Below are 26249 nucleotides of genomic sequence, written 5' to 3'. Positions count from 1 at the left end.
CGATGAATTTTTTCAATGTCTATTTTACCCTCTATTTCCAAAACATCTGGGCAGTTCTCTTTGATAATTTCCTGGAAAATAGTGTCCCAGAAACAGCAGAGATCACACCCCTTCCCCTCTGGTCTGAGCAGTGTAAGCTGCCTGCCTTGCTCTAGCTGCGTGCCCTTAGTCTGTGCCCAGTCTGTTCGTCCCCTCCCCTGAGCAAACACAGACCTTTTCTGGTGAATTTCAAGGATGTCTTCTGTTGGTGATTATTTGTGGGTTTTTTCCCCAGTCAAGCATTAATTCTGAGGCTTGTCATGAGGCTTGTATGAGAGAAAACATGGAGCTCAAGCAGCTGTCTGCCTCCACACCGCCATCTTGGCCCAGAAGTCCGAAAATATATTAATTAATAAAAGCATTGAAAAGCAACTCATTATTTCATTCTTTTCACTAGCTTTCTTTTGAACTTCTCAAACTCAACCTTTCATAGGCATTGGAGGCTTATGATGTCCCCTCCAAAAAAAGCCACTTCATTATTATTCCACTCACCTACCGCTCTTTTGAATACTCCTGTTGCTCTAAAATGCACCATCATTTTCCCAGTCATGAAATCTTGCAACCTTAGTGTTATCTTTGAATTCCTACTTGAATTCAACCCATATATTTTATTTGCCCCCAGTTCTTATCATTTCTGACATATCTCTCATCTCCTTCTCACCAAAGAGTTATCACCTGATACAAGAATAATGGGGGCAGATAGGTAGAATATTGAAAAGAGTAAAGCACCTAGAATCAGGGAGACAAGTTCAAATTTTACCTCAGATACACAATTTGTATGAGCCTGTGCAAGTCACTTAATATTTAGTGATAATAACACCTACTTTCCAAAATTGTTGTGAGGATAAAATGAGATACCTATGTGGCACTTTACAAACATTAAAGCCCTATACAAATGCTAGCTATAGTGTCATTATCATTATCATCCTTATCATCATTAATTACAAAGCCCTTCATCACCTCATGCCTTAGCTATTATTTAGAACCTTTTATTGGTCTTCCTGCCTCACTCCAATCCACCTTCCATTCAACTTCCAAAGTAATTTTCCTAAACAGTAAGTCAGACTGCCTTACTCAACAAACAGTGAGTCCTTATTATCTCCAGTATCAAATATGGAATCTATTGTTTGGCTTCAAATCCTCCACAAACTGGTTCCTTCTGCTCTAACAATCATTTTATTAGGTTTGGGCTAGATACAAGACTCTATCGTGGGAATTTCATTTTTTTTCCCAATTTGAGAAGAGAGGAAGTTAATACAAGATCAGACAATTGTAATAATTGTAGGATGTCTTGAGAAGCAAGAGAGTAGGACATGAAGAGAAGAAAAAAGGGAGGTGACAGGGTCTTCCTTCCCCTCATCTCCCAACACAGGAAGCAGCAGGCCTGACTCAAATGATGGGTAGCAGCATCTGAATTTTTTTTCCCTCAAACCAAAGATTCTAAGTAAAGGCATGAAGGTAAAAATTAAAGAAGAGAGTGGGAGGCACAAGCCTTGGTATTTGAAATTGCAGCCAACTGTGCAGGTGGCTGAATCACCGAGAGAAAACATGAACTGGCAGTCCCACCCACCCTCTGTCTCATTTTAGAGGGGTGAGATGGATACCTGAGCTAAAATTATATCTTGTTCTGGTCCCCATGACCAGCCATGCCTTTTTTGATCATTAGAGTAAATTTGAGCAAGAAAAAAGATTGCACAGGGGAAGCTGGAAATCACATACAAGTTTCCAAAGATCAAAGGAAGATAATTTTCTAATTATATCATATATTAGCTAAAACTCACAACTTAGTATTATTTGCAGAATCAGGAGGAAAAACATCAGTTCTACTTGTCATGGGTCTGGTCCTAAATATGTAAATTCCAGACAGAACCCAGATCTCCACAAAACCAAACTAGTAGGAAATCCAAACCAGTAGGAAATCCAAACCATGCTAATGTGTTTGAAATGATGAGTTAAAAGGTTTAACAATAACTTTGAAATGATTTGGATTGTTAATAATTTGATGCTGAGATAGCACGGATAGGAGTTGGCCAGTTTTCCCTATCCCCTTTTGAAAACAAAAACAAAAACAAAAGAAAAGAAAAAAACAAGCCTCTAACAAAAATGAGACCTGAAGCACCTGCCTCCCAAGTACTCTTTCATTTTATCAAGGCCATGCTGCTGCCTAGTACTTCCCACTCTAATCCACTATTATGTGAAATGTAATCTTTGTGCTGTCTCTTTCTCATCCTCTTCCCCTTCACTAGCTGCTTCCATTCACCATACCACCATCTTCCTTTGTACCACTTTGTGCTTATTGTCTCTGCCTTTTTGGACTTTTCCCCTCACACCTTCTGTGTCTAATTAAAATATAATTGCCAGTGTTTCCCACTGCCGATTGTGTTCTGTCCCTAATCAAAAACTGGGCAGGCCTGCCCAGATTTCATAATTTTATAAATTAATTATCAATGTGTACCCTTCCTGCTGGCATTTTATTCTGATAAAGATTATATTTAATTGCTCTAAATTTTATTTCTTATAGTGCCTTACTCTGTCCTTATAAGCCATAGTACCAACTCTTGTTTTAGGCACAAGGACTTAAAAGTCTCACAGTAGATGGTGACCTTTTCTAGGGGATCTCAAGCCCTCAGGCCAATTTAAGAGAGTTTTTGTGCTCTGACTGAGGATATAATCATGAATTCATGTTTTTCATAACTCTTTTTCAAGGCAGAATTACTAAGAACTTGGGACTTTAAAAAAAAATCACCCTCATCAGTCACCAGCCTAACAATGACCTCTACAGTTAGATTATTTTTTTAGTTTTACATCGTTCCTCCTCTGTTGATGCTTTTTGATGCTTCTCTCATGCCTTTTCACTGGCTGTCCTCCATGTTTGGTATGCCTTCAGCAATAGCTACTGCCTACTAGCTTCTCTGGCTTCTTTCAAAACTTGATCAAATCTTATATTCTCCAGAAGGTTTTTTTCCAGTCTTCTTCCCCCCAAGAAAAAGGGTGAAGCCTCTACCTTGAGATTATTTCCCTTGTATACTTAAATTTATGTGTACAATTATATTTTGGATGTTGTTTCTTTCATTAGAGCATCTACTCCTTTAGAGCAGGGATTGTTTTTGCCTTTCTTTGTATCTTTATAGCTTAGCACAGTGCCTAGAGCATAAATGCTTAATAAATTTTCATTGACTGACAATGGAAACTTACATTAATATGAGGATGAAATATAACTATTAAAAATAACTTAGAACCATAATTATATTGGATCCTTTTAAAGCAGTGTCCCTTTAATGGATATTATGTGCCCCTGTGAATCCCTTCCATAAGTTATTTGGTATCTTTCTATTTCCATAACTATTTCTACCGTGTTTCCCCGATAATAAGACACTGTCTTATTATTTTTTTGGGACTAAAAAACACCAGAGGGCTTATTTTCAGGGGAGGGCTTATTTTATCCTCCATCATGCCCCTTTTATCCTCCATCATGCCCATTTTAGCCTCCATCATGCCCCTTTTAGCCTCCATCATGCCCCCTGAGTGCTTATTTTATTCTCCATCGCTTACTGAACTTACCGAGTTTTTAGATGGTCCTGTCTCAGCTCTACTCCGGGGCGCTGCTCTCAGTAGCGCCAGCAAGCAAATCACCAGGGAAGAAGAGGATGACGCGCTCACTGCTGCAGCTCTGATTGGATGCAGCTCGGAGCGCGACGTGCGTTTCACCCGGGAGGGGAGGGCGGCGCTGCTTACTGAAGGTACTGCTACGCAGCATATAGCGCAGGGGATCACCATGATGACCGTTTTCATAGTAAGTTCGATAGGGCTTATTTTCAGGGGAGGGCTTATTTTAGCGGAATATTAAAGAGTATGTGGGTGTCTTATTTTCAGGATAGGTCTTATTATCGGGGAAACACGGTAAGTGATATGGGAGCAGTACAATCTCTATAGAGCTGAGTCAAGATAACTCAACTCATACTGTAGACCACAGTTGGGGAGTAGCTTCACAGTTTAAGAAAGTTGAAGGGAATGGCTAGGGTTCCAATTCTCAAAAGTGAAAGAACCAAATGTTGTGTGATATCTGAAGGCCATGGTAATTTCAATAGTCAGAGTAACTAGTATAAACAGATTAGAGACAATTAGCGTTTCTTCCAAAGAGGAATCCAAGTTAAAACCAAGAATGTAATCATGTTTAATAGAGTAAGTGGAAGGTAAGACATATCCTACCTTGCTTCAGAAAGCAAAGACTTAGTACCAAGTGAGCAACAGAGGATTGATATACATAAGGAGAATTCCAACCTGCAGTATTTACTAATATATGGGGATATAGATATAGTTATAAATATAGATATATTCATATATATATATACACACACAAACATATGTATATGTAAGTATTTCTTATGCCTTATTTATACGCTATTATTTTATGTCCATTGGTGTATTGCACAAGGAAGATGTCTGGAGTAGGGTCTAAAACAAAGATTGATTCTCTATGATTTATAGGGTCACTGATTAGAGTTAAAAGAGATCTTAGAGGTCATTGAGTTTAATTCTTTCATATCATAGAGGAGGAAACTGAGGCCCAGAAAGATTATGTCTTCCAGAATTCAATGAGTTCCTCAAATTATTCCTGTCAATGGTTAAAACTGCAACAGGTCTCAGAACACTGACCCCTCCTAAATGAGATCCATAAAAAAGTTCATTTCAATTATACATGTAGGGAACAAAAATAAACTCTTAATCTATAGACTATGATATAATTAGATGGACAGTCTCTGAATATCAGAGCAAATTACTTAAACAACATTCTTTCAAACAGTCCTAAGAAAATTTAATGTAGAAATATCTTCACTTAGAATACATTTCAATCAGATGAAATACAAAAATAATTCTCTTCAAAATAGGACTCAAAAATAGCAAATTTTCTGAATAGTAAGTTTCCTAGTAGTTTAATTTATTGAAAAAATCAATATAACTGAAGGAATGTATTCATTGTGATGGATTATGTTAAAGTTATAATTTTTTTTTTTGCAAAGCATAATAGACCTTTATATCCAAAAATCCAAGAATCAAATTACAAATCTTTTATCTATCCTGGCATTTTCTTTCAGCACTGCCTTAGGTGATTTCAAGTAATTTCCCAGATATCCCAAAGAACTGAGTACTCAAAGAAAAACTAAAAGCCTAGAGACTACAATAGGAAATGAAGCAATGGATAGTCAATGCAGAATGTTGGACTTGGAATCAGAAATTTGGATTCAAATCCCACTTAATATTCTTACTATCTATCTCATTATCTATGACCCTGAGCAACTTATAGTAAGTTATGGTAAGTTTCCTAATTCATTTTAAATGGTTTAATCTATTGAAAAATCAATATAACTGAAGGAATATATTCATTGTGATGAATTATGTTAGTTATAATAGTTTTTGCAAAGCATAATAGACCTTTACATCCAGGAATCCAAGAATTTAATTACAATTCTTTTATCTATCCTAGGATTTTTCTTTCGCACTGCCTTTGATGATTTCAAATTATTTCCCATATATCCCAAAGAACTGATTACTCAAAGAAAAATCAAAAGCCTGGAGGCTACAATGGGAAGTGAGGTGATGGATGGTCAATGTATTGGTCAATGCAGAATGCTAGACTTGGAATCAGAAAGATTTGGATTCAAATCTCACTTCATATTCTTACTATCTATCTCATTATCTATGACCCTTGGCAACTTATTTATTGGCTTCAAACTGACAATACAGTTTTAAAAGTACTACACAATTCTAAATATGTGCTCAGAAGATTTTAAGATAACAATATATGTTCACAGTATCTCAATAAATAAATATAAATGTCACAAATTTGTGATTATTTTTCACTTTTTTTTAACCAATGTGAGGACATGATCAAATAACACCAAGTACTGATTCACATAGTCATAGAGAGCATTACCTATATCAATTGAAGAAATGCTCCAATATGTCTTCCTATGAAATCATGACATTTTGAAATATTAAAGAAATGAACATGAAAGTTAAAATTGCTAAACAAATACCAGGGGTATTAGTAAAATCAATAAATATTTGAAGAATAAATCATTGAAGAAATTCATGACTTTTCTAAACAATGGATGTGTGGACTTGTGATTGCCAATTAATATAGCTTCGTTCAACAAATATTTGAGTCCCTACTGTATAAAGAAAGTTCTCAGGGAAATACCAAGTTTATATAAGATGTGTTCACTATCTTCATGAAATTTAGCATCTAGTGAGGATTAAGATACACAAAACTAGCCTAAGTCAAGAAGACCTGGGTGCAATTCCTGGTACATACTGTTTATGTAATCCTAGGCAAGTCACTCTAGATAGATGTCTAATACTATTTGTTGAAGAACAGTTGAGAGTTTGTCTTTATAGAATAAAAATTGTGCCTGGAAATTTGATATACCAATGAAATTATAGCTGAATACACAAATAAACCATATGTATATGACAGAAGTAGAGACAAAGTTATATGTGAAGAGGATCTTCCAGGCAATAAGCTGCACTCAAAGAAAATGCTTCACAATCTAATTTGAATTCAACAATAATCTTCTAAAATATCCAGTAAAAAGCTTACTGAAATACATTTCTTGGAATGACCAATATTCCTGTTAAACACAATTGTACAGTTTTCAGTGAGTTGCCTCTAGTGAATGTACATGAAAGAATTATTTTTTTTCTTTCAATTATTCAGCATTCTGCTCAAGAAAGATACCTAACTTCCACATTTTCAGCTTGGACCTAGAAAAATACTAAATTATATATATATATATATATATATATATATATATATATATATATATATATATATATATATATATATATATATATATATATGTGTGTGTGTGTGTGTGTGTGTGTGTGTGTGTGTGTGTGTATCCTTAAAAATTTAACCAATTCTTTACATTCTCTTTAGATTGCTAACTTTCTGCTAAGTAACTCTGCAAAACAGAAAGAAGCTCCTCCCAGGATGTAGTTAATAATAATAATAATGATTCTGAAGAGCTATAAAAAAAAGATAAAATTTTAAATTTGAATTTATTATTCCATCAAAAAAAATAACGGGGGCAAAGTAAAAGCTATACAAGCTTACAATGACCAATACAACTAGGGCTAAATGACAAAATTTCTAGCAGATTGTCTCTAAAAAGCTGATTTGCTTCCTGTAATCAAAGAAAGTGAGGCTTGAATTACAGAAATCTATTCAATGCTGCCTGAAATTCTATTACAAGTCAATTTTTTTTCCTTTCCCAGCTGTAATATCACATATTGTCCACATGTACTGTATTTCTGAATCATTTTCTTTTAAAGGTTACCATTACAAATAATGAAGATAAGTCCTTATGGTATAATATTGCAATGAATTTTCTGGTGGAAATTAATTAGATGTGTGAATGGTAACATTTATTTAAATCTTAGGCTAAATGTTCAAAGGAGTGTATTTTAACCACACAATTAGAAGCAATGATGCGTTAAATTGGTCTTACAAAGAAATGGGATTAATTTCTGGATTGCAACTGGTAAAACCCAAAAGAAGGCATTTCTGTGGTCAGTTGTTTGTCTTCCATGGTTCCAAAGGTGCCATATTTCTCTGTAAAGGTTTAAAATTATTTTAGAATGATGCAGGTATCCCAACTCACACTTTATGCTGATTAATGTACTAATTATCATATTCCCCTTTTCCTTGCTGGTCTCTGGTTTGTATTATGTGTCATTTCTAACAGCTCCTTCCGCAAACATGAAGGGAACTATTCACAGGTTGGGACCTTTCATTATAAAATAAATCTTTAAACTGTTCTTTTATAAAAACTCTTCTCCAGATCCCACTTGTTAGTTATAAGTTCTCATTAATATTCACCACTATCAAGCCACAATACAAGTTTTAAGAATTGTTACATAGAAACAAGCATGGATCAGATGAGATTATTTTGAATAATGTTCAGGAAATAAACTTGGAAACAGCAAACTTTTTTAGCATTTTCTGCAGCTGGAAGATACATTCTATATATTCAGGAATACATAGAGTACAGATTATCTAAGAGTTGATTGTCTAAAAGTAAACTGTCAGTCTCTTACTATCAGAGACAGTGTTTTAGCAAAATATTTTAAATGTTGAATGATACTATGAAGTTGTGATGATTAAATAAAATTTCCTTTGTTGGTTTTATAATTGTGAACTGTTATTTAGGCAGGATTAATAGTAACATGTGAAAAGGAACAGGGGGGAGGGTGGAAAGTAGTAGTTCAGATTCATTGAATAAATGGTATGACATGGCAGCCAAAAATGCTAATGTTATCTTAGATTGCATTAATAAAAATACAGTATGTGAAATAACGGTTCTTGTTATTTTCTAGTACCTTTCTTTGGTAGCTTATACTTAATGTACTAAATTTAATTCCAGACAATTCATCTCAGGCAAATAGCCATCTTGTGGAAAAGTCATTGCATTGGTTCTACTGGCTCCTGGAAGACTGAAATAGAAAAAAATGGGTGAAAATTCCAAATATGGAAATTCATTTCTGGTATGAGGGAAAGATTCTGAACAATAAGAACAGTACAAAAGTAAAATGGATTGACTCAGGATCCCAGAAGACTTCAAGCAAAACTTGAATGATCCCCTAGAAATTTTTTGGGAAAGGATATATATTGGAGCAGATAAGCTTAGAATTTTGGTCCCTTCTAGTTCTGAAGTTTTATGATTCAATGAATTGGAACCATAAGATGGTTGAGCAGGAAAGTCATGGGATTTTAGTGCAATATCCTTACTTTACTCACAAGAAAAATGAGGGACAAGTAAATGAAGTGATTTGTCCAAATTGTTGTTGGAATTAGGTATAAACCAGATTTCTTGATGCCAAATCTAAGACATTTTGCACTGCTCTTCTTTAATTTCTTATAATATTCTCTACCAAGACATATAATTTTAGGGATTCTATTAAGGTAAATTTTCATCAACTTAAGATATAGAATTCTGGAAAGATTTCTCTCCCCCACTCCCATTGAGTCAGCTAGATAGTACAGTGGATAGAGTGCTGGCTCAGGAATGAAGATCTGAGTTTAAGTTTCAATCACTTGCTAGAGGACATTACTCTAAGCTTTGGCTATCTCAGGTTCCTCAGCTATAAAATGGGAGCAATAATATCACCTATCTCCTAGAATTGTTACGAGGCTCAAATGAGATCATGTTTGTAGAGCACTTGGCATACAGAGTATCTGGCACATAGAAAGAGCTATAATCAATATTTTTTTTCTTTCCTCATAGGATTTTTTTAATGAATACTTATAAACATGACAACAATTCTGAAAAATCATATAGCCTTGAAGCAAATTCTAAATCAGCTGCAAAATTAGTTTCAATATGTTTTTAATATTCAGTAATTCTTAGAATATCAAAAATCCAAAGAAGATAACTACAAGTTAACCACAAGAATCATAGAAGATCCTATTACCAATTCTTCTGGACAAGTGGGAATTTTCTTTGCATAAAAATAATAGGCTATCTTTTTTTTTTTGTGATTTCTTCCTGGCATGGAACTCTCTGTAAGGAAACTCCCCTGATTAGGGGCAAGTCCAACATCACTTCTGCAAGTTAATGTCTTGGAGAGCTGCCTAGAGCACTGAAAGGTAAAGTAACATTTCCAAGATCATCCAGTCAGCCAGTTAATTAACATTTGTTGAGGACCTACTGTGGGCTAGCCACTGTGCTAAGCTCTTGCCAATATGTGTGTAGAGGGACTTGATACTTGAACACTTTGTGGCTCTGAGCACTGCTCTAGTCATTGAGGTCATGGTTACTTCTCCAGGGGACTTTAGGATAGTTTATTATCAAATTTATGATTGGGGTAAGGTACATCAAGAAGGCAATATGTTGCAAAAGATAGAAAATTGGCCTTAGAGACACAAAAATCATGGTGCAATATCTTTTGAAAGTCTTTTAATCTTTCAGTATCCCAGACTATCCTTTAATATGTAAGTTTCAGAACAGATCTGTTTTAGCAAAGGAAATTTCTTCATTTGAAGTCTCATCCTTACATGAAATCATACGGAGCAAAACATTGTTGGGTATGGAGAGGGGAGATGTGGAAGAATGATGATTTTACTTGTAATGACACAAAGTAAATTGGCAGCTGTGGTTTCAAGCAGCTCAAAATTCCAATAAATTCCCTCTTGCTGCCCTTTTGAAAACGGTACTTATAATTAAACATGTCAAATTAAAAATGATACCAACATATACCACAGTTAAAAGGAAAACCCTGATGTGATCAACACTGTTGTCAGGAGCACACACCTAACAGTTTTCTGGCTTCTTTTAGGACAACAGAGATCTCCTTGTTTTCAAAAGGCAAGTATGCTGGTATGAATGGGCAAAGCACTTGCCACAGAAGATCTGGTTTTAAACCAGGCTTCGCCATTAATTTGTGAATTTGAGTAAATCATTTTATTCTTTAGCTTATATATTGCATAGGCATCTAGGTAGCACAATAGATAAAACTGGTCCTAAAGTCAAAAACACCTGAGTTCAGCCTCAGACATGTAGAAGCTGGATGACCTTGGGCAAATATGATAGCATTTATTTCCCAGCATTCTTGTGAGGATGAAAACATATACTATTTATAAAGAATTTAGCATAGAGCCTGGCACATACGAGGTACTATATTAATATCATCATCACTATGATTATTATATTGTTATCCAATCATTTCTTGGCTCTTTCTTTCTATTAGAAAATATCATCATTTCAAATTTTCTTCATGATTTCATTCTTTTTTATATTTCTTTTTTCTTTTACAGATTTAAGTTCGCTACCTCTACCACTCATCTACTCATTTAGAAAACAGGTATTATTATACCCATTATACATGTAAGTAAAATATATTTCATATTATACATGTTGTAAATAAAAATAAAAATATGCTTTAATATGCACTTATATTTCATCACCTCTCTGTAAATGTTCATACATTTTTCATTATGAGTCCTTGAAATTCTCATTATTTCAATCTTGAGAACAACTGAGGTAACACAGGTTCATTATACCTTACTTGTATCAAATTATTCTTTTTTTTTTTTTTTTGCTGAGTCAATTGGGGTTAAGTGACTTGCTCAGGGTCACACAGCTAGGAAGTGTTAAGTGTCTGAGACCAGATTTGAACTCAGGTCCTCCTGACTTCAGGGTTGCTGCTCTATCCACTGTGCCACCTAGCTGCCCCCAAATTATTTTTAATACAATATTTAAGCCTTTTAAATAAGTTATTAAGAAAATGAAGCAAGATGTTTCCTGTCAATTTATATATTTTATTTTAGTAGAGAAATCCAATTAAGTTTAATTCAACAAATATGTATCAAAATATGTATAGTTTGTAAATAGTCAAAGTACAATATACAGTATTTAGATAATGCATAGTTGATGTACATAGGAGTTTAAAATTGAATATTTGGGAATAGAGAGTATGGTATGACATACACATATAACATTAAGACAAAATGAGGGGTTAGTGACTATATCTGAAATTTCAATGGTACAAAGAACTCTTGCATGAGGAAAATATTAGTGCAGAGAAAAATCTTTGGCACTTTTGGTCAGAAATAGTACTTAGAACATTGAGAAGTTAAGTGATTTGCTCAATATCATATAGCCAAAATGTTTCAGAGGCAGGACTTTATATTCTTTCTTCCTGATGTTGAAGATAGCTATCTATTATCTCATGTTATTTTCAGGAAAGAAACAAACATATCAAAGATGTTAGTAATGTGCTTTGTAAGGGCCTTAGAAGAAAAGGATCATTATCAACTGAAGGAAGCAGCTTCCTGAAAGAAGCATAATTAAGTTGAATGTTATTCTAAAGGTTGAAGTGGATGGTGATAATATTTGAGGACAGTAAACAGAAGAGTAAATGTGAGAATGTGGAAGAATATTGGAGGAAAGAGAAAGGAATGTAGGGAAAAAATGTTAAGTATTTCTATTTGAAAGAAGCATAAAAGAGCACTGGAATGGCACCAAATAATTTTGCTAGAAAAGAACTGGGAAAAAAGTGGTTACTGATCATTTGAGAAACATTAATAGAAATAATCACATATAACATAAAACATTTATTTAGTGTTTATCAGTTGTCTATCAGTCTCATTTGTTCTTCATAATAATTTGGGAGGTAGATACTATTATTATTTCTATTTTACAGATGAGGAAACTGAAGCAAACAGAAGTTATATAAATTATCCAAGGTCACACAGCTAAAATTCAAAGCTGGATTTATAAAGGATCTCCTTAACTCCCAGTATGGCATTCTACACTACGTAGGCTGTCCACAAACAAAGAGTGGTATATTATATGATAGAACAATTGTGCCATAATTAAGAAAATGAAAAATTCAGAGAAACATTAGCAAACTTTATAATCGAATACAGAGCAAGATAAAAATAATTAGAATATGAAGTAACATGTTCCTCACATAATGTGAAAGAAAACAGCACTCAAGAACTTAAAAATCTTGCTGACTACAGTTTCCCATTGAGATTGAAGGCTTGATGGTGAAATATGCTTCATATTACTTGGCAGGGAAGTTATACTATTTGCAGAATGAGGGATCCTTTTTTGGACATTACAAATGTGTCCATTTGTTTCATTTGACTGAAATAGAGGCTTCTCTTTGGTGTAAAAAACATTAGAAAGTGCTAGTTATGTATAAAGAGGAGGGAATTAGCATCAATACAATATTTTAGCAGGAAAAAATAAAGAAATAGATTTATGAATATGGATGATTTATCTTGATGCAGGATGAAATATAGATTGAAGAAAGATGAAGGTGGGAGTTCATTATGAAGGTTGTTGCAGAATCAAGAAAGGTAGTGATGAATTGGTAGCAGTGAGAATGAAAAGAAATGAGGGGAATACCACTGACAGAAAGAGCAAAGTCATTAGGAGTTGGATTTGGGGCAACTGGGAGAAGACCCATTTTGGATATAATGAATTTGACTGCTACGAAGATGTTCAGGAGGAGATTGTAGGAAACAGTTGGAAATATGTTTCTAGGGCTCATGACAGAGGCCAGTTTAGAATCTGGATTTCAAAGCTTCAAAATTACTGAAAGGGATTTTATAGAGTAATCCCATAATTTTGCAGTTTAAGAAAAATACAACTGAGAAAAATTAAGGAACTTGTCCAATGTCATATAATAAATAATAGAGACTGATTTTAAGCTAGGTGGGTCCTCTGACTTTCACTGTAGCAGTCTCCACTATATCATGTTGTTTCCTCAGAGCAATAATAGTTGAAGCCCTAGGAGTAGTTAAGTTGGTAAAGGGAAAATACAAAGAGGGGAAGAGAACAGAGCTGAGAATATTGTCTTGGGGGATATCACACAAAAGGGCTAATATGGTTAGTGAGAAGGCATAGAAAGAAAGAGCAGTGAGAAGCCAGGTGGTATCTCAGAAGCTGAGAGTATCAAACATTTATTAGTTTGAAATGCTACAAAAATTCTTAGGGAACGATGACAAAGAAGAGCATGTTATCATTGATCGCTGGTATCACCTTTGAGAAAGTAGCTTCCATAATGTGAAGTGGGGATGGGGCATTAGAAGCCAAAATTCATGGAGGAGATCATATCAGTTAATTCCTTGAATCAAGAGCAACTTAATTAGATGATTTGGTCTGTTCATAAAGCTCTCAAAGAATTCTGTAAAGACTTGTCCGGGAAATCTTCATTTCCATAGCTAGAAGACTATTGTCTACATAGAGAAACTTTCTGACTGTATTTTGTTCTTTGTTTTTCTTTTGTTGCAATATAAAAGGGAATGAACAACTAAAACTGGAAAATAGTCTAACAGGTTTAATTTGAAGCAAAACTTGAGACAAGTTAGAGAAGAATGGGCAAAATCTAGGAGCAGAGATTAAAGAAATTAGGATTATTGATATGGAGAAGATAAGTGAGAGATTGTATAAATTATTGAATTTGTACATTTTTGCTAGATTCTGTATAAAATTTAAAATGAACATAATAGAAAGAAGTAAATGGCAAAGGTGAATTTTAAATGAATAAAAATTTAATGATTTAAAGGATATTGTCTAATTTCCATTCCTCATCCTTAGGGAACGGCATCACCAATCATTTGCCATGGCTACTTTGAGAGAGGTAGAACAAGAGACCCAAGGAAGTAGTTTTAGCAGGGGACAGTGATTTTTTTGTTTCTTTCCCACTTCTCTCTAATATTTCAGTCATCCATTCCTACATCAGAAATATGGATATCCTGCCAGCTACCTAAATTCAACATATGCCAAAGCAGGATCATCAGTTTATTCCCCAAACTGACATCTCCTCCCAAATTTCCTGTTTCTATCAATGGCACCACCATGCTGGCAGTTACCCAAGCTCAAAAAAATGGGTGGCAGTTACCCAAGCTCAAAAAAAATGGGTATCATGTTTGATTCCTTCTTTCTTACCCCACACATTTAATTAGTTGCCAAATCCTGTCTATTCTATCTTGGCAGTATCTTTTGTATCTATTCTTCCTTTCTTCTTATGCTGACACCACCTTATTCAGGTCCTCATTATCTCTTGTTTGGATTAATATAATGGATTTCTTTCTAACTGCTCTCCCAACCACATCCCAACTCATTCTTCACACAACTGCCAAAATAATCTTCCTTACACAAGTATGATCATGTTACTTTCCTGCTCCCAAAGAATTTCTATGGCACCCATCCTTAGTAGAATAAAAAAATTAAAAAAAATGTTCCACCTAGCATTTCAGATAGCTCAAGTAGGGCTACAACTTATTTTTGCAAACTTGTTTCACTAGCATTTGTTTTAGTGCAAGTAATTCAGCTTATAGAAAACTGGATCTGGAGTCAGGAAGATCTGAATGCAAATCCAACCTTGCTAGCTTTATCACCATGAATAGGTTCTTTAATCTCTACTGGTCTGTTTTCTCTACCATAGAACAATAACATTAGCACCTACTTCCTCAAATTGCTGGGAGGATCAACTGAGATAATATTTGTAAATAATTTAACATAGAACTTGGCACATGGTGGTTGTTCTATAAATGCTAGAAAACTATTAGCTGTTTTTATTTCTTGCCAGATTGAACTAGTAACTGCTCCTTGAATTTGACATTCTATCTTTTATCCACTTCACATTTACACACAAAGATCATTTGATGTACCTGTAATGTACTCTTTCCATATCTCTATTAAAATTAATTTTCAATTAAAATCCTTTGCCTTCCAGGTCTAACTTAGTAAGAACTTCCTCATGAAAATTTTTTCTGAAATTTCAGCCTTTGCTGAAACTAATTTCCCTCTTTTCCAATTTGATATAGTATATTATCTGAACTTTCCTGTTTACTCTCATTATAATCTTTTATGGCGCACTTTATTATATTTTTTCTTTTTATTATAAATTTAACAATCAGCAACAAATGAGAACATTCCAAAGTTTTTTGTATTTTCATTTTATTGTTTCTTTTTACTTTGCTTAAAAAAAAACACAAACAAACCTGTTGCTTCCACTCACTCATCTTCCTCTCAAACTACATAATAGATGTGTAAAAAATGCTTGTTGGATGAGGTTTAAGCATTGCCTGTTCTCCAACATTTTCTCCTCCACTATAAACTCTTTCTTACATTGTTCTTTGATGTGAAATAATTTTCCTACTCTCTCTCTCCTTTCCCCTCCCTCCTATTGCATATTTCTTTTTTGTCTATTCATTTTTAATTTCATTCCAACAAAATTGACTTACTCCTGAAACCTTTTTCTATAGAATCCTTCTAACTGCCCTAAAGATGGTAGAGTTAGGACACATTTATTTATGTTCACACTTACTACCTCTACTTACTTTATTAGCTCTTTGAAGAGTAAGACTTTCCCATTCTCTTATCCTCAGAAGAGCTCAATGACTTGCATACAGTAGGTATATCATAAATGAATGGTGAACTGAATTCTGCTGAATTGAAACATTTCAGTTTCTTTCCTCTCAGTTCACAGAACAGGTTTGGGTCCCTCAGGGTTTGATGTCTGACACTTTTCAGGGCCATCAAAAAGGAGTGAGCACAAAAGACATTTAAATGAATGAGCCTTTTCTTTAATCAGATGTGTCACCTGGCTCCAGACAGAAGACAGTTACACCTTATTGGGACTTGTGAAATAGACCTATAAAATTAGAGGAAATTGTATAATATGCTATTATATGTCATTTCTTTTAAGAATTCACTCCTTGATAATTATTCTTATTATGTAGGTGGACAGTCTCTTAATATAGATAAAGACCTTTGCAGCTGCTCTCATCACAGGCCTCATGTTTAATATGCACTTTGTAATTAGCTTGGATGTAAAGCCCCACATTTGCAGTCAGCCTCCCTTTCTGTCAGATCATTTTTAATCTAAGCTGTGTTCAGCTGCGAAGGGCTGATAAGCATTTCTGAAATCTCAGTACATGACAAACAGCATTTTAATCTCATCTTCCAATTTCCAGTGCACTCATTACACAAATTCATCTCAGAAAACCTTGGTGTCTGAAAAGTAGCTGCCTTCCTGGATGTTAGACAATTTCTTCTAAACTCTCTTAGGGCACTAGGTCAGCTTCTCCAGACCAGCCATCCTGGAGGAAGGCTGGCAGAAGCTCCATAAAAAACAGACAAACATTGTCTCACAAGGACTACACACTCAGATGATGAGCTTAAGCACTGCTGTTTGTTTTAGCTGGGGCTGTGAGAAATGATTTCTTCAATTTCAAACTAATTTTCAGAGAATAAACATCATCACATAAAGGTAAATTATATTTCCATGTATTAAGTTCCTACGCAGCATCTTAAGACTATCCCAGCTGTCAGGTTTCACTTGCTCATTTAAACCTCAAGCCAATTAGCAGCAATTTTCAATCAATTATGCAAGTATTAACCTGTTCCTCCCTATTGACTATCAGGGAACTTCCAGAGAGAATATGAAAATTTGAAAGCGTCAAATGGTTTTCCTTAATATGTGCTTGGGTTTTATTTGCACAGCACCCTAAACTATGCCTACAAGTATACCAAGCTAAAAATGTGTGAAATAGCTTCTGGCATGTGCTGCTCCACAAAGAAGGGGGCTGAGGAAGTCTGGTTGTTACCTGTTACTGAGATTCACACCCATAAAAGGTGGGGAGTTTTTTTTACAAAGAAGCAGGAACCAATTTACCTGCTCATTTGGCACTGCACACACACTATCCCATGAAACACAAATCATTTGTTGCAGAGGACAAAAGATTCCCAGCATATTTAACCCTGTTTGGATTATTAAAAGTGAATAGTGCTTCAGAATTGCTATGAGGAAAATGACAGTTTATTGTCTCGGCAAATTAATGCTTTAACACAAGCTTCAAACACATGTGATGAGAATGTCTTGGGGAATGACTGAAGGGCTTTTTCTTCAGTTTTTATGAGGATGCTGAACAAAGGGAAAGACACAAAGCATCTCTCTCAGTGGCAGGGATCCTCCCAGAGCCCCCCTGCTAGAAGGCTGCCTCTTCCACGCCATCAGGCACACCTCCTCCAGTGAGCTAATAATGGGAGATGGGAAAGGAGTAGAGGGAGCCTCCTCAATGCAAACAGTAACTCGGAATAACAATGTGTTATGTTCAGAGAGTGCCTTGAGCTACTCAGAGGCAAGGTGTCTCTTCAGAACAAAAGAATACTAATATTTATATGATGACTTGTGCTTCTGAGAGGGTACCCAGAAATTGAGCTGAAGTCTCCTCTAAATGCAGAGTATTAATGGGTCTGCTTATAATCAATTCTTATTGCTGAAGATTAAGTTATACTTGAAGATTGAATTAAAAGTGTATTTGCCTTATATTACATGTTTAGACAGTTAAGAAGTTTTCCTGGAACAGCTAGATGGCACAGTGGGTAGAACACCTGGCTCTGGAGTCAGGAGAACCTGAGTTCAAATCTTGTGTGAAACATTTAATACTTTCTAGTTGTGTTATCCTGTCACTTAACTCCAATTGCCTCACCAATAAAAACCAAAAAAACCAAAACAAAACAAAACAAAAAAACAAAAACAAAAAATCAAAAAAACTTTTAAAAATTTCCCCCTTATATTAGGAAGGAAACAAATAAGCATTTATTAAATATCTACTAAAGTGCTAAGCACTTTATACCACAGACCCTAGAAGACTTTATGGGGCAGAGAAACGAGTGCTAGATTTAGAATCAAAGGAGCTGGGTTTAAATCCAGAAACTGACAATCAATGCCAGTGAGACTTTGGAAAAGTCACTGTACTATGGCCTCTGTCTCCTCATGTAAAAAAGAAGAGATATGGTCCAGGTGAACATTAAGAACCCTGCCAATGCTAAACCTTGATAAAACTTTCCCTGAAGATCTTCTTTAGTCCTATACAAGAGATATAATATGTTTTGAGGGACCACAGAGGCCATAAGTCCAAGCCTCTCCTTTTATAGATGAGGAATTAGGGTATAAGCTTAGAAGATATTCCCCAAGCTCACCCAGAATATCAGCAAGATCTGAACCTGGATCCTCTGGACTCAGAGCTTTGTGGTCTACCATGTTCAGTCCTGGCCTTTGATTCTCAGAGCACTTTTTATGGTGCATAGAATCAGAGAATCTCAAGCCAAACTTTAAATGAACAACAATCTCCTCTATGATAGCCCTGGGAAATGGTTATTTATCACCTTCTTGGAGATATCCAGTGATGAAATAATTGACAATGATCAATAAAATGAAATGTAAATATTCTGTTTGGTATTTAATACTTGCATTCCCAGGTGGCCTGTTATATTTTGGAGCAGCTATTAGGAAATTTTTTATACTTGTATAATGAAAGAAGCAAATAAGCATTTATTAAACACCTAGTACATGCTGAGACTTTACAAATATTATATCATCTGATTTTTATAACAATCCTGGAGCTTAGATACTATTATTATAGACATTTTATTGTTTGCAGAAACTGAGGTAAACAGAAATTAAATTATTTAACCAGGGTCAACTTATAATTTTCTGAAATCGTATTTGAACTTACATTTTTATTCCAGTCTCTAGAATTCTAACCACTATGCCACTAACTGCCTAAAATATACTTCTCCACATATTTAGAGTTTCTCTTACATGTGATTTTTTTTAACAATCTTGAAGTCAACTAACATGTTTTAAGTCTTTGCTTCTTCAGTCTGAATATTCTGATTCTTCAAAAAATCCCTATATGTCATGTCCCAAAAGTCACTTTAACATACTGATAGTACTTCTTTGAATATGCTCCAGTTCATCACTAGAATTAGAACTTGTCATATCTAGGTGCTCTAGAATGTGGCACCTAAAACTAAACTCAATATTCAAGACAAATAGGTCTTCTAGGGTGGGTATATGAATATCTATGAATCTAGTGTGGTATTCTAGATACTCTTTTCCTTCATTATACTCAATTTTTTTACTCTAATAATGCAGGAGAATTGCATTTTTCTCTAATAAGTGTAATCTTCTTAGAATCAGTCCAAGTACTATATAATCGTTCTTTTTTGCATCCTGATTATATTTTTAAAAATCATATTAGTTAGTCCTTCCAACTTGATATTCTCCACAAATTGTATAAATACATCATCTCTTCCTTAACTTAAATCATTAATGAGCACAGTGAATAAAGTAGGGCCAGTTTTTAAGATCTAAGATATAATATATTCCTCCAGGTTGACTTTAATACATTAATCAGAAAACTCAACTAGGTAAAATTCCTTCTAATAATGTAATTATTTAGTCCAAAGTTATTACATACTATATGTGGTCCAACTGAGACCCAAACCAAAATGTAACTGAAAAATATTTACAAATTAAATAAAACTTCTATAGAACATGTATACTGGTGATGATGTGATTTTACATCAATATGTGGTCTTGTGGAATCCTTCCATATGGTTTAGTAGTCCCTGTTTCTTTATCGCTGATTTAATATGTCTATATGTCTCATTCACAAGTACGTCCTGAGAGACTTATTAGGAAGTACTAAAATCCAAATATTAGGGCATTCTTCTGACATATGACTAGTCCAATAACCATGACAAAAATAAAAACTGTGTGATTCTGGCAGGACGTGCTCTTGATCAACTCATACTGGATTCATAGCTCTTCTTCCCTTTCATGAAACTGTTATAATGACTTTCTGCCTGACTTACACCCTGCAATGCTTCTTTTGTAGTTCCTGAATGTTCAAAGATTGTTGATTACAGTTCAGCAATTGCATCTTCATGTTCTTTCAGTCCCCAGGATGTAGTTTATCTTGGCCTGGTGTTTTATGTGAAGACAAGCTCATTAGTTTAATATCATTCCATTTGTCTTGGGCTTCATTTCCCTTTTAATTATTTTGTTCCATACTTGCAAGGCTGAAGATTATTTTAATAGAAAATATTATATGAAAGAAAAATTTTGCATTGATTGATCTACTGATTTCAGTCATATAGTATTCTCATTCTATTTATTCATTAAAGTGGTCCTTTCTCTTGTCTTCCTTTTGATGGCAACATAAATAACATTCTGTTTTTTTTTTCCTTACAGCTACTTATAAAACACTCTCCCAAGGCTCTGTTCTGAGATCCCTTCATTTTTTTTCATCTTTTCTTTTTATTATCTCACTTGGTGATCTTATCAGATCCATGAATTCAGTTATCATCTCTATGGATGGTTCCTACATCTATATATCTGGGCCAACATTCTCACTTGAAGTGGACTGGTGTTAAGGATATCAATCATCCTGCCATTCCACTTGTATATGTTCCCTTTTCCCTGTAGCTTTAATTCATCACTTAGAATCTCCTAGTAATCTTCTAACAGGATGCTATGCCTATGGTCTTTTCCCAGTCAATTCCATCTTCCACTCAACTGGAAAAGTAATTTTTCTAAAAGAAAGGCCTGAAAATGTTGCCCCAAATCCTCTCCCATCCTTTCTGAAGAAGCTTCAGTGGCACCCTTCTTATAGCCAGATCAAAAAGATCTTTATTTGGCATTAAAAACTGTTCATAATTTGTCCCCTTTCTACATTTCTAATATTGTATTTTTTACTCTACTCTATATACTCCTTGATCATATACACTGGACTACCTGAAGTTAGTCATACATAACACTCCATCCAGCCATCTTCCATCTATGATTTTGTGATGAATTGTCTTAAATGTTGAATGTTTTCCCTCTGTCCTCAGCCTTTGGATTTCCCTGGCTTCCTTCAGAAATTATCTAAAATTCTTTCATCTACAGGAGGTCTTTCCCAATTCTTCTATTTGTTAATATTTTTCCTTTTCAGATGACCCAAAACAGCAAGAAATCTGATATAGGTTAAATATATATACAATTCTTTTAAACTCATTTCCACATTTGTCATGTTGTATAAGAAAAATCAGACCAAAAGGGAAAAAAAACAATGAGAAAGAAAAAACAAGCAAACAAAAAAGATGAAAATCCTATGCTTCAATACATATTCAGTCTCCATAGTTCTCTGTGGATGCAGATGGCATTTTCTATTCCAAGTCTATTGGAATTACCTTGATTCACCTCACTGTTGAGAAGCACACAATTACAATTAATCATCATATAATCTTGTTATTGTGTACAATGTTCTTTTGGTTCTTTTCACTTCACTCAGCACCAGTTTAAGTCTTCCCAGACATTTCTGAAATCAGCCTGCTCATCATTTTTATAGAATAATAATATTCCATGATATTCATATGCCATAACTTATTCAGCCATTTCCCAACTGATGGGTATCTATTCAATTTCAATTTCCTTGCTATGACAAAAAAAAAAAGGCTGCTACGAACATTTTTGTATGTGTGGGTCCTTTTCCCTCTTTTATGATTTCTTTTGGATACAAACCCAGCAATGAGACTGCAGGATGAAAGTATATGCATGGTTTTATAACCTTTGGAGCATAATTCCAAATTTCTCTCCAGAATGGTTGAATCATTTTACAACTTCATCAACAATGCCTTAATGTCCCAGTTTTCCCACATTCCTTCTAACATTTATCATAATCTTTTTCTGTCATTTTAGCCAATCTGAGAGGTGTAAAATGGTACTTCAGAAGACAAACATTTTTTTCAAAGGACTTAAAAACTATTAATGATTATATAAAATTTTGACTAGATATTAATGACTATATGTAGGTACATATATATTCCATATCACTGATCATAAAAATAATGTAAATTTTAAAACTCTGATGTTTCACCTCATATATAGCAAGCTGGCAAAAATGACAAAGATGGGAATGATGGGAAGACAATCCAATCATTTTGGAAAGCAATTTGAAGTTGCACTAAAAAAATGACTAAAATATTCATACCCAGAGGATCCAGAGATCTTAATACCACACTATAAACTCTTGTCTTTTGGGATATCATACTTTATACTCTCCACTAATTTAGTGAAGTAGTTGACAAATTTTGTGTAATCCAGACTATGGTTTCTCAGCAATTGAACTCATTCATTCTGATTGCTTTAACCTAGATGTTATGGGTTTTCTTCATAATGTTTCTGAAAATGTTTATTTTAGAGGTTATGATACAAGGTCACCAGGGGATATTTTTTCTGTTTCATTGGTTCTTTTAATGTATCTGGGAAGGGCTTTTTGTTTTGTTTTCTGCTAAGAATTTAATTTTACTTGTCATATTTTTTTTTCTTAAAAATACCCAAATACCTCTTGCTTCTTTTTTTTTTAATTCTTATTGATCTTTTCAGTATGCTGTGAGTCTCTTTCATGCTTTGCTCATAGACCCCTTTGTAATTATTTTCTTTTGGGTTTTTGTCTTATGCATCTTAGAATATTATTTTGTTTACTCATTTGTCCAGCTTCACTGCCTATTGTGAGGTTTGTTGTGTTAAGGTTAGGTCCTATGCACTTCTAGGGGGATTAACATGACTTTGCAATGTCTATATTATTTGGTGTCCTGCCAATATGTTTTCTGGGCAATATACTATATGTTCTTCAGGCATCATCATGGGGTGTCTCAGGTTAAGATGCTGCAAATTTTCAATGGGCCTACAAAATTGAATCAATAGAATAATCTGATAACTGTCCTGCCCTGATTTAAGTCTACCCAATAGAACTATAGACTTGACTCTAGATGGAATTGCAGTAGCTAATTATAGAGTTCAGTAGCTTCTGTCACCTGTGGATACAAGATGTTAAAGCTTGAACAGTGGCTACGTTTACTAAAATTATCTGAACACAGTAGCTAAATCAGGATGGCCATAACCAACAACTTTGAAGCCTTGTGATAGCAGGGGAGCACTTCGTCCAGTGTGACTTCCAACACCCCTGAAAGTGCCTGAAAGCAGGGGCTGTGAATCAGGTAGAACTTGGAATGGCATTGAAGACTCCAAGTTCACCCACTGCATCCTGGACCATTTTTGGAAGAGATAATGAGACTAACAACTCTGGGCACTTTCATGAGATCCACAAATAGATAGAATTTAGTGGGCACATATTTCTTTACAAGTTTGATGCCCCTGGTTTAAAAGATAGTCATCAAAGAACTAGATGATAATGAAGATGGGTTGGCCATGTGACAAGATTGATAACCCATGGACAGCACAGATGCTTCATTCATATCCTCTCAATGTCAACATAAAGCTAGGAGTTTCCTGGTATCCCCTGCACTGAGCTTAGGAGAAGATACAGAAAAGTAAGGGCACTGAGGTGGTATAGTGGATAAAGAGCCAGGCCTAGAGGCAGGAAATCTGACCTCAGACACTTACAAGCTGTGGGATCAAGCCAAAACAAGTAACTCTGTTTGCCCCCTTTTCTCATCTGTAAAATGAGCTAAAGAAAGAAATGACAAACCCACTCCAGTATCTTTGCCAAGAAAACACCAAATGGGATCATGAAGAGACAAACATAACTGAAACAACTGAAAAACAGCAACTATGTGGGAGAATCAGTCAGGATGGATGGGTTGTGTTATCAAAGGGAATATCTACTTCAATGTGTAAGCCAATGCATTTCATGTAGAACAGCTAGCATTTATTTATCTCATCAATAAACTATTATTTTGATTATAAATGGGACAGACTTTGCATTTGCACAACTTATAAGATTATAATTTCAGATTTCACTATCAGTAAAATATCAGTGTCTATACACAAGAGAAGCAGAGGGAAGAGTGATGGTGTGGAATTGAGGAAGATTTGGATTCAAGGGATGTCCTTTATATGTGCTTGGTATGTGTCTAAGAATAAGTCACTATATCTCTCATTATCTTAAGTAATCATCTCTCTATGATTACATATTATTTAAATCATGATTTATATTAGTGAGTAAAGTTTCAACAAAGGAAGTTCCCAAGGAATGTGTTGGTATACTAGTAAATTTCTTAACAACTAATTCTGGAAAAAAATTATACGTGACACACTTTTAATTTTAATCTGAATTAACATTTTTCTTAAGTCTAAATAATAAATAAAATAATAAAACAAATAATCAATCCCTGATTTGTAGTATTTCTACTTTTCAAAGCATAATGTTTATGCCAAATATTTAAATGGCACTCAAAAGACAGTTTGAAATATTTCTATAATACTCTTGAAAGTTCCCAAACTGAAGAGATTAGAAGCCCAGAAAGATTTTGTAGATTAATAGAAAAATAGATACAAAGATAGATAGAGATAGATAAATAGGCAGAAAGGAAAAAAGGTAGGTAGGTGACACAGACCTTCATGTACATGCACTGCATGGTACCAAAGTTTACTTCTATACATATAACCCTTTTTAAAAAATGACAATAATTTTGTAATGTTTTAAGATGCCTATCACCCATTTGGTAAATTTTATATTCCATATGCTTTTACTTCTGACTATATTTGACTATTGCAATTCTCAGTGGTTCCTTGAAGAGAAGAAAATGAAGAAGAAGAAGAAGAAGAAGAAGAAGAAGAAGAAGAAGAAGAAGAAGAAGAAGAAGAAGAAGAAGAAGAAGAAGAAGAAGAAGAAGAACAACAACAACAACAACAACAACAACAACAACAACAACAACAACAAGAAATAAAAGCTAGAACTCAATTTTGTTATTTTATCTGTAAGGAGGGATGGCAAAAATATATGGACTTATGTAAAAGTCATGTTATAAAAACTGATTTTTATTAGTTTCTTTCTCGTGTAAAGGTCACGATATAGAAATTCTGCATTTTTGAAAATCAGTAGCTCTTCAGCAATTCATAGTCTTCCAGAACTAGTGAGGGAATTGCTAGGTTAAATAAATTGGCCACAGTCACACAAACGTTATATTTCAGAACCAAGCCTTGAGTCTCAGTCTTCCTGGCTCCAAGGCTAGCCCTCTCATTCCACTGTTCTCCCTTGCCTCTCTGTTAGCACTTCCACAAAAACAAAATTTAAAAAGTAGAATAAAACCGCTAGCCAAAATATTTTACACTAGCTACAGACTCAATTTATTACTGCATTTTGCCCTTCTTTACTATGGATAATGTTAATTTTATGTATGTCCAATTTTATATATTTTTCACTCTTAGGTTTTGTCTACATAATGGCAAGACAACAATTTTAATTGATTTTTTTTTCTTTCTGAGTTGACTTATCTGACCTTTTGCTTTGGCAGAAAGAAAAAGTCTGAATATTTCAGCAGAGTCAAAGAGGCAGGTGATGAAGTATACCATGAGATTTTTTTATTGTTTGTATTATAACTAAATAATATCTACATCTCATAGGTTCTTGAAAATCAATTGACCAGTCAATATATATTGATTGAGCACTTACTATGTACAAAATGTCGGAAGTTAGATGGCTCAGTGGATAGAGTGCTATGCCTGGAATCAGGAATAATGGGGATTCAGATCCAGCCATAGACACTTAGAAGTATGACTTAGGAAAATTGCTTAACCTCTATTTACCTTAATCCACTTAATGCTAAACTACTCAAGTTTTCTTTGCCAAGAAAACATCCAATGACTCATGAAGAATTGGATGCTATTTAGGATAACTCCTCTAAGTTGCAAACCTAAGGACTAGAAGGATGCTGTTGCTCTCTAGTAATGGGGAAGGTAGCAAGGGGGCAAAGATAGTTTTGTTTTGGACATACTGAGTTTACAATATCGAGTTGACATCCAATTTGAGATAGCTGAATGGCAAATCAAGTATCTAGATTGGATGTCAGCAGAGAAACTGGAGTAAGAAAGGGAGATTTGAGAAATATCAA

At 34.5% G+C, this 26249-nt stretch overlaps 1 long non-coding RNA gene across 1 annotated transcript; it reads left to right on the top strand.

The window, feature by feature from the left end:
* The first annotated feature begins 9608 nt into the window (after window positions 1-9608).
* On the top strand, window positions 9609-24261 carry LOC141559691 (uncharacterized). Its single transcript, XR_012487526.1, has 3 exons — window positions 9609-9688; window positions 10856-10925; window positions 24150-24261. It is a non-coding gene; the product is annotated as an uncharacterized LOC141559691 (long non-coding RNA).
* Window positions 24262-26249: the final 1988 nt, after the last annotated feature.

The sequence above is a fragment of the Sminthopsis crassicaudata genome, chromosome 3 (genome assembly GCF_048593235.1).
Source record: "Sminthopsis crassicaudata isolate SCR6 chromosome 3, ASM4859323v1, whole genome shotgun sequence".
In the NCBI taxonomy this organism is placed as follows: Eukaryota; Metazoa; Chordata; class Mammalia; order Dasyuromorphia; family Dasyuridae; genus Sminthopsis; species Sminthopsis crassicaudata.
Note: the sequence above shows the minus strand (reverse complement) of the source record. Positions and strands in the feature narration are given on the sequence as shown.